This window comes from Neovison vison, chromosome 4 (assembly GCF_020171115.1).
Source record: "Neovison vison isolate M4711 chromosome 4, ASM_NN_V1, whole genome shotgun sequence".
NCBI lineage: Eukaryota > Metazoa > Chordata > Mammalia > Carnivora > Mustelidae > Neogale > Neogale vison.
In genome coordinates, this window is record NC_058094.1 from 72,607,297 (window position 1) to 72,621,471 (window position 14,175).

General features: G+C 38.0%; 1 pseudogene; it reads left to right on the forward strand.

The window, feature by feature from the left end:
* Positions 1-2,714: 2,714 nt before the first annotated feature.
* Positions 2,715-3,183, forward strand: LOC122903955 (annotated as a pseudogene).
* Positions 3,184-14,175: the final 10,992 nt, after the last annotated feature.

The window sequence follows — 14,175 nt, forward strand, 5'->3', positions numbered from 1 at the left end:
TTATTTTCACAGCCCTATAAACTTTGCTATGTGGCATGCGTTAACCAGAACAGAGTCTCACCTGCAGAAAGGAACATGGTCAAAGATAATTAGGATCATACGCCCAGATCTGCAGTAGAATGAAAAAAAAAAAAAAAAAAAAAAGGACTGCTCCAGAGATATATCATCTAACTTATCTCAAAAGCAATTTTCTAGGGAATTGGAATATGAAAAACTATAGGACTGAGACAAAACCCCATAAACTGAGCAATTTTCAGCTTACCAAAGAGCTTGGTTGTAAAGAAGTGTTTCAAAGTTGGGTGTTTGGCATGCTTTTGGGTGCAAGATGGTTTCTGAAAGTCCATGAAAGCCTAGGTAAACTTCAGTGTGGCTGATACACAGTACTGACATATTAGTCAAGTTTCAAGCTCTACTTATCCACCATGTATAAGAGTTTTATTGAGCAGTGGTCTTTCAGATTGCAAAATTACAGAGAATACATCTATCCGCATATTAGGTCCAACCCGGTGACAAGAAAGGGAGCCTTTGACACTTGGGTCAGCAACTGATATTGACAGCCATTGTATGGGGCAGGGTGATCTTCAGACAGCAGCAGAGTGACTTCTCCCTGAAGGTAAGAAAGTATAGACCCATGTACAAGAGAGCACTTGGAAAGGTTAAGTTAGTTCAGACTACCTATTTATTTATTTATTTATTTTTAAAGATTTTATTTATTTATTTGACAGACAGAGATCACAAGCAGGCAGAGAGGCAGGCAGAGAGAGAGGGAAGCAGGCTCCCCACTGAGCAGAGAGCCCGATGCGAGGCTTGATCCCAGGACCCTGGGATCATGACCTGAGCCGAAGGCAGAGGCTTAACCTACTGAGCCACCCAGGCACCCCCAGACTACCTATTTAAAAGACAACATCGCTTGGGGCATCTGGGTGGCTCAGTTGGTTAAGCGTCTACCTGTGGCTCAGGTCATGGTCCCAGGGTCCTGGGATCAAATCATGCATTGAACTACCTGCTCAGAGGGGAGTCTGTTTCTCCCTCTCCCTCTGCCCCTACCCCTACTTGTGCCTGCTCTCTCTTGTTCACTCTCTCAAATAACTAAATAAAATCTTCTAATAAATAAATAAGGGCATCTACTCAAGTCACTTTCTTGGGTCAGCCCTTCCCAGGTTTCTGATACCACATGCACTGCCTGATCACCCAATGGCATCAAACAAAACTGGCCTTCATGGCACAGTAGAAAGAACTTGGGTGGACACATTCGTGATGCAGGGCTCAATTCCTAAGCTTTGCTTTCCTCCCAGGGATGTGACCTTGGGCAAGATGGTTAAATTCTCTCTTTCCCTTTCCCTATCTGTGAAATAGAGTAACACTGGCTATGTACAGCATAGTTGTACAAAATATGAAGAATCACATAAAATACCTAGGACGACAGGCATTCTATCAACTGGAGCTATTATTATACCTCCCCACTTACTAAAATATCCTCAGTGGTTGTGTCAATTTCTGATAATGTTAGGTCTGTAGAGAAATGTGCAGAACAGCCATTCCCTAGTCCTTGCTGTTGGAACCCCGGCTCTGTTCGTGCAGGGAGGTAGCCCTCCTAGAGGATGGGTCATGCTCAACTGGCCCTTGAGAGTTCTGTAGGGATTGACTGAGGGAGGGCGAGTGACCCAAATCTAGTCAAATAAGCACAGGGAGAAATCTGGAAAAGATTCCCTTTCTAGATGAAAAGATCGCTACAAGAGAGGAAGGCTCTTTTTCATCTACCTCTTTCTTATCCGAGATGAGTATTTTGGTGAGAAAACATGAGACTTGGAACCACTGAAGGCATATCGTTACCAGGGTAGAAGAAAAGGATTCCCAGAAACACCAGCCTTCAGTCCTAACATTGCTGAACGGGGAAACCAACCCCAGCATCTATTTCCCCTCTTGATTTCTTGTTATCTGAGATCTAATAAGAAACAGTGTCAAAATGTGGGCTTCTCAAACACTCTGTAATACAGAAACTGTTTGCTTTTTTTTTTTTTTTAATCAGTTGAAAACAAAAACTTGTAAAATAAAAACAAATTCTTAGGTTAACGGTCAGACACTTGAATGTCACAATAAATTCAAATTGCTACGAATGTTTCTAAACACTTAATTACTTAGCTCCTTACAGATCAGAAATGAAGTTTGTGTGCTGATACCCATCTGTGGATCACATTTTGCATAGCACTGTTTTAAGTAACTTTTATCTATGTGTTTTGCTTTGTGTAACCGAAAGCATCCTGATGTTACAGGAAACAATAACTCATTTATCCAGAATTCAACAGATATTGATTGAGCAGCTCCTACGTGTAAATCAGGGTGCATTGTGAGGAATACAAAACCAAGTGGAACAGAAAACTTCCATCCTTACAATAGGGGAAATACATACAAATAATTAAAAAATAAACTAAAAAGTGATCATCTGGAATGTTGGCACAGACTAATAATTTAGAGAAGATAACCATTTTCAAATATAAAATAGACTCATGTTCAGGTAGCATATTATCTGCCAATAGCGATGTGACAAATGGGGAAAACAGAAGAATCTGCCAATATTTGACCCCAAAACATTGAAATCCCAATGAAATTTCACCAGAGTTCACTGATTAAGTAATCTATTAAAAAGTAAACAAATGGGTTCTTTGTAAGGAAACAATATGTGCAAGAAAATCGAATTGATCCCTTTCACAAAAATGGCGCCGAAAGCTAAGAAGGAAGCCCCTGCTCCTCCCAAAGCTGAAGCCAAAGCAAAGGCTTTGAAGGCCAAGAAAGTGGTGCTGAAAGGCATCCACAGTCACAAAAAAAAGAAGATCCACACATCACCTACGTTTTGACGACCCATGACTGCGTCTCCGAAGGCAGCCCAAATACCCTCAGAAGAGCGCCCCCAGGAGAAACAAGCTTGACCACTATACCATCATCAAGTTCCCCCTGACTACTGAGTCAGCCGTGAAGAAAATAGAGGACAACAACACACTTGTGTTCATTGTGAATGTCAAGGCGAACAAGCACCAGATCAAACAGGCTGTGAAGAAGCTCTATGACATTGATGTAGCCAAGGTCAACACCTTAATCAGGCCTGATGGAGAGAAGAAGGCATACGTTCGACTGGCCCCTGACTATGATGCTTTGGAAGTTGCCAACAAAATTGGGATCATCTAAACTGAGTCCAGCTGGCTAAATCTAAATACAGTTTTTTCATGATTAAAAGAAAGAAAGAAAATCGAATTGATTCATTTGTTCTATTGCTACAATCCTGAATAATCTACACAAGCCAAAATTTCAACTGTGGAACACAAAAAGAAAGTTCTTTTTTTTTTTTAAAGATTTTATTTATTTATTTGACAGACAGAGATCACAAGTAGGCAGAGAGGCAGGCAGAGAGAGAGGAGGAAGCAGGCTCCCTGCTGAGCAGAGAGCCCTATGTGGGGCTCGATCCCAGGACTCTGAGATCATGACCCGAGCCGAAGGCAGAGGCCTTAACCCACTGAGCCACCCAGGAGCCCCCAAAAAGAAAGTTCTATTTGTTATCTGTTATAACTCAGAAAACAGAGTTACTACACTTTTGAAAATAATACAGTGTAGTAAAAAGTATGTTGTAGGGACGCCTGGGTGGCTTAGTTGGTTAAGCAGCTGCCTTCGGCTCAGGTCATGATCCCGGCGTCCTGGAATCGAGTCCCACATCGGGCTCCTTGCTTGGCAGGGAGCCTGCTTCTCCCTCTGCCTCTGCCTGCCATTCTGTCTGCCTGTGCTCGCTCTCTCTCCCTCTCTCTCTCTCTCTGATAAATAAATAAAATCTTTTTTTAAAAAAGTATGTTGTAGGGGCACCTGGGTGGCTCAGTGGGTTAAAGCCTCTGCCTTCGGCTCAGGTCATGATCCCAAGGTCCTGGGATTGAGCCCCGCATCGGGCTCTCTGCCCGGCAGGGAGCCTGCTTCCTCCTCTCTCTCTCTCTGCCTGCCCATCTGCCTACTTGTGATCTCTGTCTGTCAAATAAATAAAAATAATTTTTTTTTAAATTCTGCTTTAAATACAATTATTGTATAATGGCAGTGATGGATGCAGGCTACTTCACTTCTTCAATGGAATATGTGTCACAATTCTCAAGAGTTCCCTAAAAGCCATACTGTGTAGATTAACTGTTTTATGCTATGTTCCCCTTTGAACATGTCTGAAGTTTGGATAATATGTATTTAAAATAATCATTTTTATTTCATATGTGTGCATATTTCTAAATGAACTTGCTATCATTTATTGAGAAGGTATGCATGTGAAGAGAAAAATCTTGATTGTTTAAATCTGGAAACTTCCTAGTAAGAATTTTAATAAGGATTTTTTTTTAATTTTAGTAAATAAAAATAAAGAATCTAGATTTCAATAAGTCAACCACTTAACAGTTTCTAAACTAGTGGCTTTAAGAGTCTTCTCAGTGGTAGAACCACTTTCCTAAATAAAGTCTTAGTTTGACGTCAGTATTTTATAAAACATAGAATCTTAACTGCTCTGCTGAAAATGTTCATAGCCTCTATGTCTTACAGTATAAAATCAAGAGTGGAGTCCAGGGCTCCTTGATTGGGATTCCCTTATCACACCCCTCTAAGGGGCCAAGAGGCACTAAGACTCCCATCAAGACATTTTAGCATATGTGTGAAGGAACATATTGGTGCAATAGCATTTTTATTTCATGTTCACACCTATTATTCCCTCTAGTGGAGGAGATATGGTAGATTGTTTTTGTACTAGAAAACTCCATTGCTTATTGATAATTCTTTCTTTCAGTTATCATTGCATTCCACGTGGCTTGACCTGCTACTTTGTTCACAATAATATTGTGCATGAATTATTTATGCATGACCATATTAATCAGTCATCTTATCCAAATTGGTTGACACTGAGCCACCATCCTGCACACCTTGTACCAGGACAACTTTCTTTGGAAGCCTCCCTGAATGCCTTGCTCTTAACCTGTGTTGGATGCCTACTCACAGCCACGGAGTTAAGTTCTGTATTAGAGAACATTACATTGACATTATCTATTTACTTGTCTCCAGTCACAAGAATATAAACTCCTTGGGATAAGGATGATTTTTTTAAAAGATTTTTATTTATTTATTTGACAGAGAGAGATCACAAGTAGGCAGAGTCAGGCAGAGAGAGAAGGAGGAGAAGCAGGCTCCCTGCTGAGCAGAGAGACTGATGGGGTCTCAATTGGGATCATGGCCTGAGCCAAAGGCAGAGGCTTTAACCCACTGAGCCACCCAGGCACCCCAGGATGATTTATTTTATATAAAGTTTTATTTATTTAAGTAATCTCTGCACCCAACATGGGGATCAAACTCACAAAGCTCAGATCAACAGTTGCATACTCTTCTGACTGAGCCAGCCAGGGTCTAATTTTTAATTCTTCTCATAGACAGTCATACATTAAGTATGAAAAATAGTAAACAAAAATTATTTCAAATATTTTCTTAGGTCATGTTAATAGTAACCACAATCTTACTATAAACATTAGCCAAAAACACCCTGACATAAAACAATTACTCATGTTATAATCCTCTGTGCTTCAGACATTTACTGTAACTAACTATGCTTTTTTTTAATTTAATTTTTTAAAATTTTTTCAGTGCTCCAAAATTCATTGTTTATGCACCTAACCCAGTGCTCCATGCAATACGTACCCTCCTTAATACCCACCACCAGGCTCCCCCAACCCCCCCACCCCTCCCTTCCAAAACCCTCAGTTTGTTTCTCAGAGTCCACAGTCTCTCATGGTTCATCTCCCCCTCTAATTTCCCCCAACTCACTTCTCCTCCCCACCTTCCAATGTCCTCCGTGCTATTCCTTATGCTCCACAAGTGAAACCATATGATAATTGACTCTCTCTGCTTGACTTATTTCACTCAGCATAATCACTTTCAGTCCCATCCATGTTGATACAAAAGTTGGGTATAAATCCTTTCTGATGGAGGCATAATACTCCATTGTATATATGGACCATATCTTCTTTATCCATTCGTCCATTGAAGGGCATCTTGGTTCTTTCCACAGTTTGGTGACCGTGGCCATTGCTGCTATGAACATTAGGGTACAGATGGCCGTTCTTTTCACTACATCTGTATCTTTGGGGTAAACACCCAGTAGTGCAATGGCAGGATCATAGGGAAGCTCTATTTTTAATTTCTTGAGGAATCTCCACACTGTTTTCCAAAGTGGCTGCACCAACTTGCATTCCCACCAACAGTGTAAGAGGGTTCCCCTTTCTCCACATCCTCTCCAACACCTGTTGTTTACTGTCTTGTTGATTTTGGCCATTCTAACTGGTGTAAGGTGGATTCAAATCAACGTGTTTTTGATTTGAATCTCCCGGATGGCTAACAATGATGAACATTTTTTCATGTGTCTGTTAGCAATTTGTATGTCTTGTTTGAGGAAGTGTCTGTTCATGTCTTCTGCCCATTTTTTGACATCATTATCCATTTTGTGTGTGTTGAGTTTGAGGAGTTCTTTATAGATCTTGAATATCAGCCCTTTGTCTGTAGTGTCATTTGTGAATACCTTCTCCCATTCCATGGGTTGTCTCTTTGTTTTCTTGACTGTTTCCTTTGCTGTGCAGAAGGTTTTGATCTTGATGAAGTCCCAAAAGTTCATTTTTGCTTTTGTTTCCTTTGCTTCTGGGGACATGTCTTGAAAGAAGCTGTTGTGACTGAAGTCGAAGAGGTTACTGCCTATGTTCTCCTATAGGATTTTGATAGATTCCTGCCTCACATTGAGGTCCTTTATCCATTTTGAGTTTATCTTTGTGTATGGTGTAAGATAATGGTCGAGTTGCATTCTTCTACACATAGCTGCCCAATTTTCCCAGCAACCATTTATTGAAGAGACTGTCTTTTTTCCACTGTATATTTTTTCCCGCTTTGTCAAAGATTATTTGACCATAGAGTTGAAGGTCCATATCTGGGCTATCTACTCTGTTCCACTGATCTATGTTTTAATTAAGCTATGTTTTATCATTACACAACCCCAGTCCTTGAGGGGGAAGTTATGTCTGCCCTATTCAGCCTTCTGACACGGTGCAGAGCACATGGGTAACCCTCAGTAATTATACCTGAATAAAGTCATGAATAAATCAATAGATGATTGGGAGAATGAATGAATGGAATGCCTTCTGAAATTTGGTTCACATCTACCAAATCGCACTTGCTGTTGTAATTTCATAGATGAGGCTCTAAAAAGCCTCACAAATAATCTTTTTGTTAGAAATGAGTTAATTTTAAATGCTACAAGTATATCAAATGGGAATAATAATGTACAAAAGTAAACTGGCACTTTGGAATAATACATAACATTATAAAATATATTATGAACCTTTCAAACTCCCTTTTTTCTACATGAAGTTAATAGAAAGTAGAAAACAAATGTAAGATAGGAAAGGCAGAAAAAAGGACAAAGAGAAAGCAGAACAGTTGAAGAAAGAAGAGAAGGAGGAGAGAGGGAAAGAAAGAATGAGCTCCTTTTGAAGTAAAGGAGAACTCAATTTAGATCAGTTTTGTGGGGCATGGAATATCCTGAGAATTATGTCCCCAGGGTGCTGTTAATTTTCACTGTGGTTATATATGATAATGCAGGAATTACACTGCGTATCTGAATCCACAGACTTCCAGATACTTGAAATCTTAAGCCAAACTGATTGGGAAGACAGTAAGCAATATTAAAAGTTTGGAATTGTTTCAAATTTCCTTGTACCTTCAAATCTAAAGCCACCTAATTACAGTTTTGATGCCACATACTGAAGTGTGTCCTGAAAATGCAACCAAAGAAGTTTCAGCAATGCAGAGCTTCCCAGAAGAATGTAAAATTTAAGTGTCAATAAAAAAAGAAGGGAACTGATTCAATGACATCATTAAAATATAAAATATGCTTTATATCACATTTAAGTGAAATCACATAATTAAAATTTATAATTTTAAAAATAAACAAATGTCAAAAATGTTTGCTTTTGCAAGCGGAATGTACCTACTAAATGCTTATAAACATTTACTGAAAGATGCTTGTTTTATCTTTCTTCCTCAATAATGGCTGCATGATGGTAATTTTTATGTGTCAATTTGACAGGGCTAAGAGATCCCTGGATAGTTGATAAAACATTATTTCTCTACAGGCTAAAATACCTGATAAATACGGATGCAAAAGTTCTCAATAAAATACTAGCAAACAAATTCAGCAGCACATTAAAAGGATCATTCACCATGATCAAATAGGATTTATCCCTGAGATGCAAGGATGTTTCAAAACATGCAAATCAATCAACGTGATAAACCACATTAGTAGAATGAAGGAAAAGAATCCAGTGATCATTTCAATAGATGCAGAAAAAGCATTTGACAAAATTCAATATTCATTTATGATAAAAACTCTTAACAAATTAGTCAAAGAAGGAATATATCTTAACATCATAAAGCCCATACATGACAAGCCCACAACTAACATCATTCTTAATGGTAAAAAGTTGAAAGCTTTCCATTTTGGACCAGGAACAAAAAAAGGCTGCCCATTCTCACCAATCCTATTCAACATAATACTGGAAGTCCTAGCTAGAACATTCAGGCAAGAAGAAAAAATAAGATATCAGAATTAAAAAGAGAGAAGTAAATTTAACTCTATTTGCAATTGATATAATTTTATATAGAGAAAATCCCAAAGAGTCAATGAAAAAACTATTAGATCTAATCAAGGAATTCAGTAAAGTTGCAAGATACAAATTAATGTATAAAAATCAGTAGTATTTTTATACAATAATAATAAATTCTCTGAAAAACAAATAAAGAAATCAATCTCATTTACAGTAGCATCAAATACAATAAAATACTTGAGAATAAATGCAATGAAGGGGTTAAAAACCTGTATTCTGAAAAAAAATTGATGAAAGAAATTGAAAAAGACATGATAAAAATGGAAAGGCATCCTGTGTTCATGGACTGAAAGAATTGATATTGTTACAATATTAATACTACCAAAAGTCATCTATAGTTTCAATGCAATCCCTATCAAGATTCCAAGAGCATTTTTTTACAGAAGTAGAAAAAAAACACTCCTAAAATTTATGTGGAACCACAAAAGACCCTGAATACCCAAAGAAATCCTAAGAAAGAGAAACAAAGTTGGAGGCATAACTTTCTGATTTCATGCTATACTATAAAGGTACAGTTATCAAAACAGTATGGTACTGGCATGAAAACAACCAGAGCAATGGAACAGAATCAGGAGCACAGAAATAAACCCAAGTATATATGGTCAACTAGGTTTGACAAGGGAGGAAAATACTAAATGGAGAGAAGAGAGCTTCTTCAATAAATGGATATTCACTTATAAAAAAATTAAACTAGACCCCATCTTATGCCATTCACAAAAATTAACTAGAAATCGATTAAAGACCTAAATATAAGACCCGAAACCATGAAACTCCTAGAAGAAAACACAGAAATAAAGTTCCTTGATATGAGTTTTGGTAATGATTTTGGAAATAGGATACCTAAAGCACATGCAACAAAATAAAAAATAAATTAATGAGAGTGATCAAACTAAAAAGCTTCCATATACCCCCCCTCCAAAAAAGTCATTAGCAAAATGAAAAGACAATCAATAGAATGTGAAAAAAATATTTACAAATCATATAGCTGATAAGGGATTAATATCCAAAATATATAAGATTATATACATACAACTCAACAGCAAAAAAAGCACAAAAACAATAAAAACAAAACCTCAAATAATCCGACTAAAAATGGACAAAGGACTTGAATACATATTTCTCCAAAAATAATGTAAGAAAGAGGCCAAAGTACATGAAAAGATGCTCAACATCACTAGTCATTTGGGAAATACAAATTAAAATCACAATGAAATTTCATCTCACACCTGTTAGAATGCCCATCAGCAAAAATATAAGAGATAACAAACACTGGCATCGATGTGGAGAAGAGGGAACACCTGTGCACTGTTGGAGGTATTGTAAATTGGTACAGCCACTATAGAAAACAATATGGAGGATCCTCAGAAAGTTTAAAAAAAAAAAAAAAAGACTATCATGTGATCCAGCAATTCCACTTCTGGGAATATAGGCAAAGGAAATGAAAACACTAACTGGAAAAGATATCTGTACCCCCATGTTCATAGCAGCATATTCACAATAACTAAGGCATGGAAACAACCTAAATGTTCACTGGTAGATGAATGGATAAAGAAGTTGTGATAAATATATGAATATTATTCTATAAAAAATAAGGAAATTCTACATATTGTAACAACATGGATAGACCTTGAAGGCATTATGCTAAGTAAGATAAGTCAGACATAAAATATCATATGATCTCACTTCTGTGTGGAATCTTTAAAAAAAAAAAAACTCTCCTGGAAAAAGAAATCAGTTACTGGAGGTGGGGGTCAGGCATGGTAGCCAGAGTAGGGACTGGAGGAAGTGGGCCAAAAGGGTACAGACTTCCAGTTATACGTAAGTACTAGAGATTAGAGGTACAACAGGTACTGTTGACTTCAGCTAATCCTGCTATCTGATATCTAAGGAAGTTGTTATGAGAGTATATCCTAAGAGTTCGAATCACAAGGAATTTTTTTTTCTTTTTTCTTTTTTCTCTTTTCATTGTATCTATATGACATGATGGATGTTAGTTGAACCTGCTATGATAACCATTTCCCACATATGTGAATCAAACCCATCGTGTTGTATACCTTAAACTTATACAAGCGATGTGTTTCAATTATTTCTCAACTAAAGTAGGGGGAACATCTACATTATTCCTAGAAGTGCCTTTGGGGGTGTCTTTGGGAAAAGATTAGCATTTGAATCAGTAAAGTAAATCACCCTGACCATTTATTGAAAAGACTGTCTTTTTTCCACTGTATATTTTTTCCTGTTTTGTCAAACATTAATTGACCATAGAGTTGAGGGTCCATATCTGGGCTCTCTACTCTGTTCCACTGATATATGTGTCTATTTTTATGCCAGTACCATGCTGTCTTGATGATCACAGCTTTATAGTAAAGCTTGAAATCAGGTAACCTAATGCCGCCAGTTTTGTTTTTCTTTTTCAACATTTCCTTAGCAATTCGGGGTCTCTTCTGATTTCATACAAATTTTAGATTATTTGATCCAGCTCTTTGAAAATAGCGGTGGAATTTTGATCAGAATGGCATTAAAAGTATAGATTGCTCTAGGCAGTATAGACATTTTAACAATGTTTATTCTTCCAAATCAAGAGCATGGAATGGTCTTCCATTTTTTTGTGTCTTCTTCGATTTCTTTCATGAATGTTCTGTAGTTCCTCAAGTACAGAGCCTTTACCTCTTTGGTTAGGTTTATTCCCAGGTATCTTATGGTTCTTGGTGCTATAGTAAATGGAATCATTTCTCTAAATTCCCTTTGTGTGTTTTCATTGTTAGTGTATAAGAAAGCAACCGATTTCTGTACATTGACTTTGTATCCTGCCACATTACTGAATTGCTGTATGAGTTCTAGTAGTCTGGGGGAGGAGTCTTTAGGGTTTTCTATATGAAGTATCATGTCATCTGTGAAGAGAGAGAGTTTGACTTCAGCATTGCCAATTTGGATACCTTTTATTTCTCTTTGTTGTCTGATTGCTGTTGCTAGGACTTCTAATACTATGTTGAACAAGAGTGGTGAGAGTGGGCATCCTTGTCGTGTCCCTGATCTCAACGGGAAGGCTGCAAGCTTTTTCCCATTGAGGATGATATTTGCTGTGGGTCTTTCACAGATAGATTTTATGAAGTTCAGGAATGTTCCCTCTATCCCTATACTTTGAAGTGTTTTAATCAGGAACGGATGCTGGATTTTGTCAAATGCTTTTTCTGCATCGATTGAGAGGACCATGTGGTTCTTCTCTCTTCTCATATTAATTTGATTGATTTGCAAATGCTGAACCATCCTTGCAACCCAGGGATGAAACCCACCTGGTCATGGTGGATAATCTTTTTAATGTGTTATTGGATCCTATTTGCTAGGATCTTGTTGAGAATCTTAGCATCCATATTCATCAGAAATTCTCCTTTTGGGTGGGATCTTTGCCTGGTTTGGGGGTCAGGGTAATGCTGGCTTCATAAAAAGAGTCTGGAAGTTTTCCTTCTGCTTCAATTTTTTGACACAGCTTCAGGAGAATAAGTGTTATTTCTTCTTGAAAGTTTGGTAGAATTCCCCAGGGACTCCATCAGGTCCTGGGCTCTTGTTTTTTGGGAGGTTTTTGATCACTGCTTCAATCTCATTACTAGATATCGGTCTATTCAGGCTATCAATTTCTTCCTGGTTCAATTTTGGAAGTTTATAGTTTTCCAGGAATGCATCCATTTCATCTAGTTTGCTTAACTTATTGGCATATCACTGTTGATAAGAACTTCTGATGATTGTTTCTATTTCCTTGGTTTTAGTTGTGATCTCTCCCTTTTCATTCATAATTTTATTATTTTGGGCCTCCTCTCTTTTCTTTTGGATTAGTTTGGCCAATGGTTTATCGATCTTATTGATTCTTTCAAAAAACCAGCTTCTAGTTTCATTGATACGTTCTACTGTATCTCTAGTTTCTATCTCATTGATCTCTGCCCAAACTTGATTATTTCCCTTCTTGTGTGTGGAGGTGGCTTAATTTGTTGTTGATTCTCCAGTTCTTTAAGGTGTAGAGACAGCTGGTGTATACTGGATTTTTCAATTTTTTTGAGGGATGCTTGGATGGCTATGTAGTTCCCCTTTAGGACCACCTTTGCTGTATCCCATAGATTTTGGATGGAAGTGGCTGGGAAAATTGGACAGCTATATGTAGAAGAATGAAACTCGACCATCCTCTTACACCGTACACAAAGATCAACTCAAAATGGATAAAAGACCTCAACGTGAGACAGGAATCCATCAGAATCCTAGAGGAGAACATAGACAGTAACCTCTTCGATATCAGCCACAGCAACTTCTTTGAAGATATGTCTCCAAAGACAAAAGAAACAAAAGCAAAAATGAACTTTTGGGACTTTATCAAGATCAAACCTTCTGCACAGCAAAGGAAACAGTCAACAAAACAAAGAGGCAACCCACGGAATGGGAGAAGCTATTTGCAAATGACAGTACAGACAAAAGGCTGATATCCAGGATCTAGAAAGAACTTCTCAAATTTAACACACACAAAACAGATAATCATGTCAAAAAATGAGCAGAAAACACAAACAGAAACTTCCCCAATGAAGACATACAAATGGCTATCAGACACATGAAAAAATGTTCAACATCACTAGCCATCAGGGAGATTCAAATTAAAACCACATTGAGATATCACCTTACACCAGTTAGAATGGCCAAAATTAGCAAGGTAGGAAACAACGTGTGTTGGAGAGGATGTGGAGAAAGGGGAACCCCTCTTACACTGTTGGTAGGGATGCAAGTTGGTGCAGCCACTTTGGAAAACAGTGTGGAGATTCCTCAAGAAATTAAAAATAGAGCTTCCCTATGACCCTGCCATTGCACTACTGGGTATTTACCCCAAAGATACAGATGCAGTGAAAAGAAGAGCTATCTATACCCCAATGTTCATAGCAGCAATGGCCACGGTCACCAAACTGTGGAAAGAACCAAGATGCCCTTCAAAGGACAAATGGATAAGGAAGATGTGGTCGATATACACTATGGAGTATTATACCTCCATCAGAAAGGATGACTATTCAATTTTGGTATCAACATGGATAGGACTGGAAGAGATTATGCTGAGTGAAATAAGTCAAGCAGAGAGAGTCAGTTATCATATGATTTCACTTATTTGTGGAGCCTAAGAAATAACACAGAGGACGTGGGGAGATGGAGAGGAGAAGGGAGTTGAGGAAAATTGGAGGGGGAGATGAACCATGAGAGACTATGGACTCTGAAAATCAATGTGAGGGTATTGAAGGGGTAGCGAGTAGGAGGTTGGGGGAGCCTGGTGGTGGGTATAATGGAGGGCACGTATTGCATGGAGCACTGGGTGTGGTGCATAAACAATGAATTCTGTCACACTGAAAAGAAATTAAATTAAAAAAAAAAAAAAGTAAATCACCCTCAGGAATGAAGGCTGGTGGGCATTGAGCAAGTCTGTTGAGGGCCAAGTAAAGTAAAT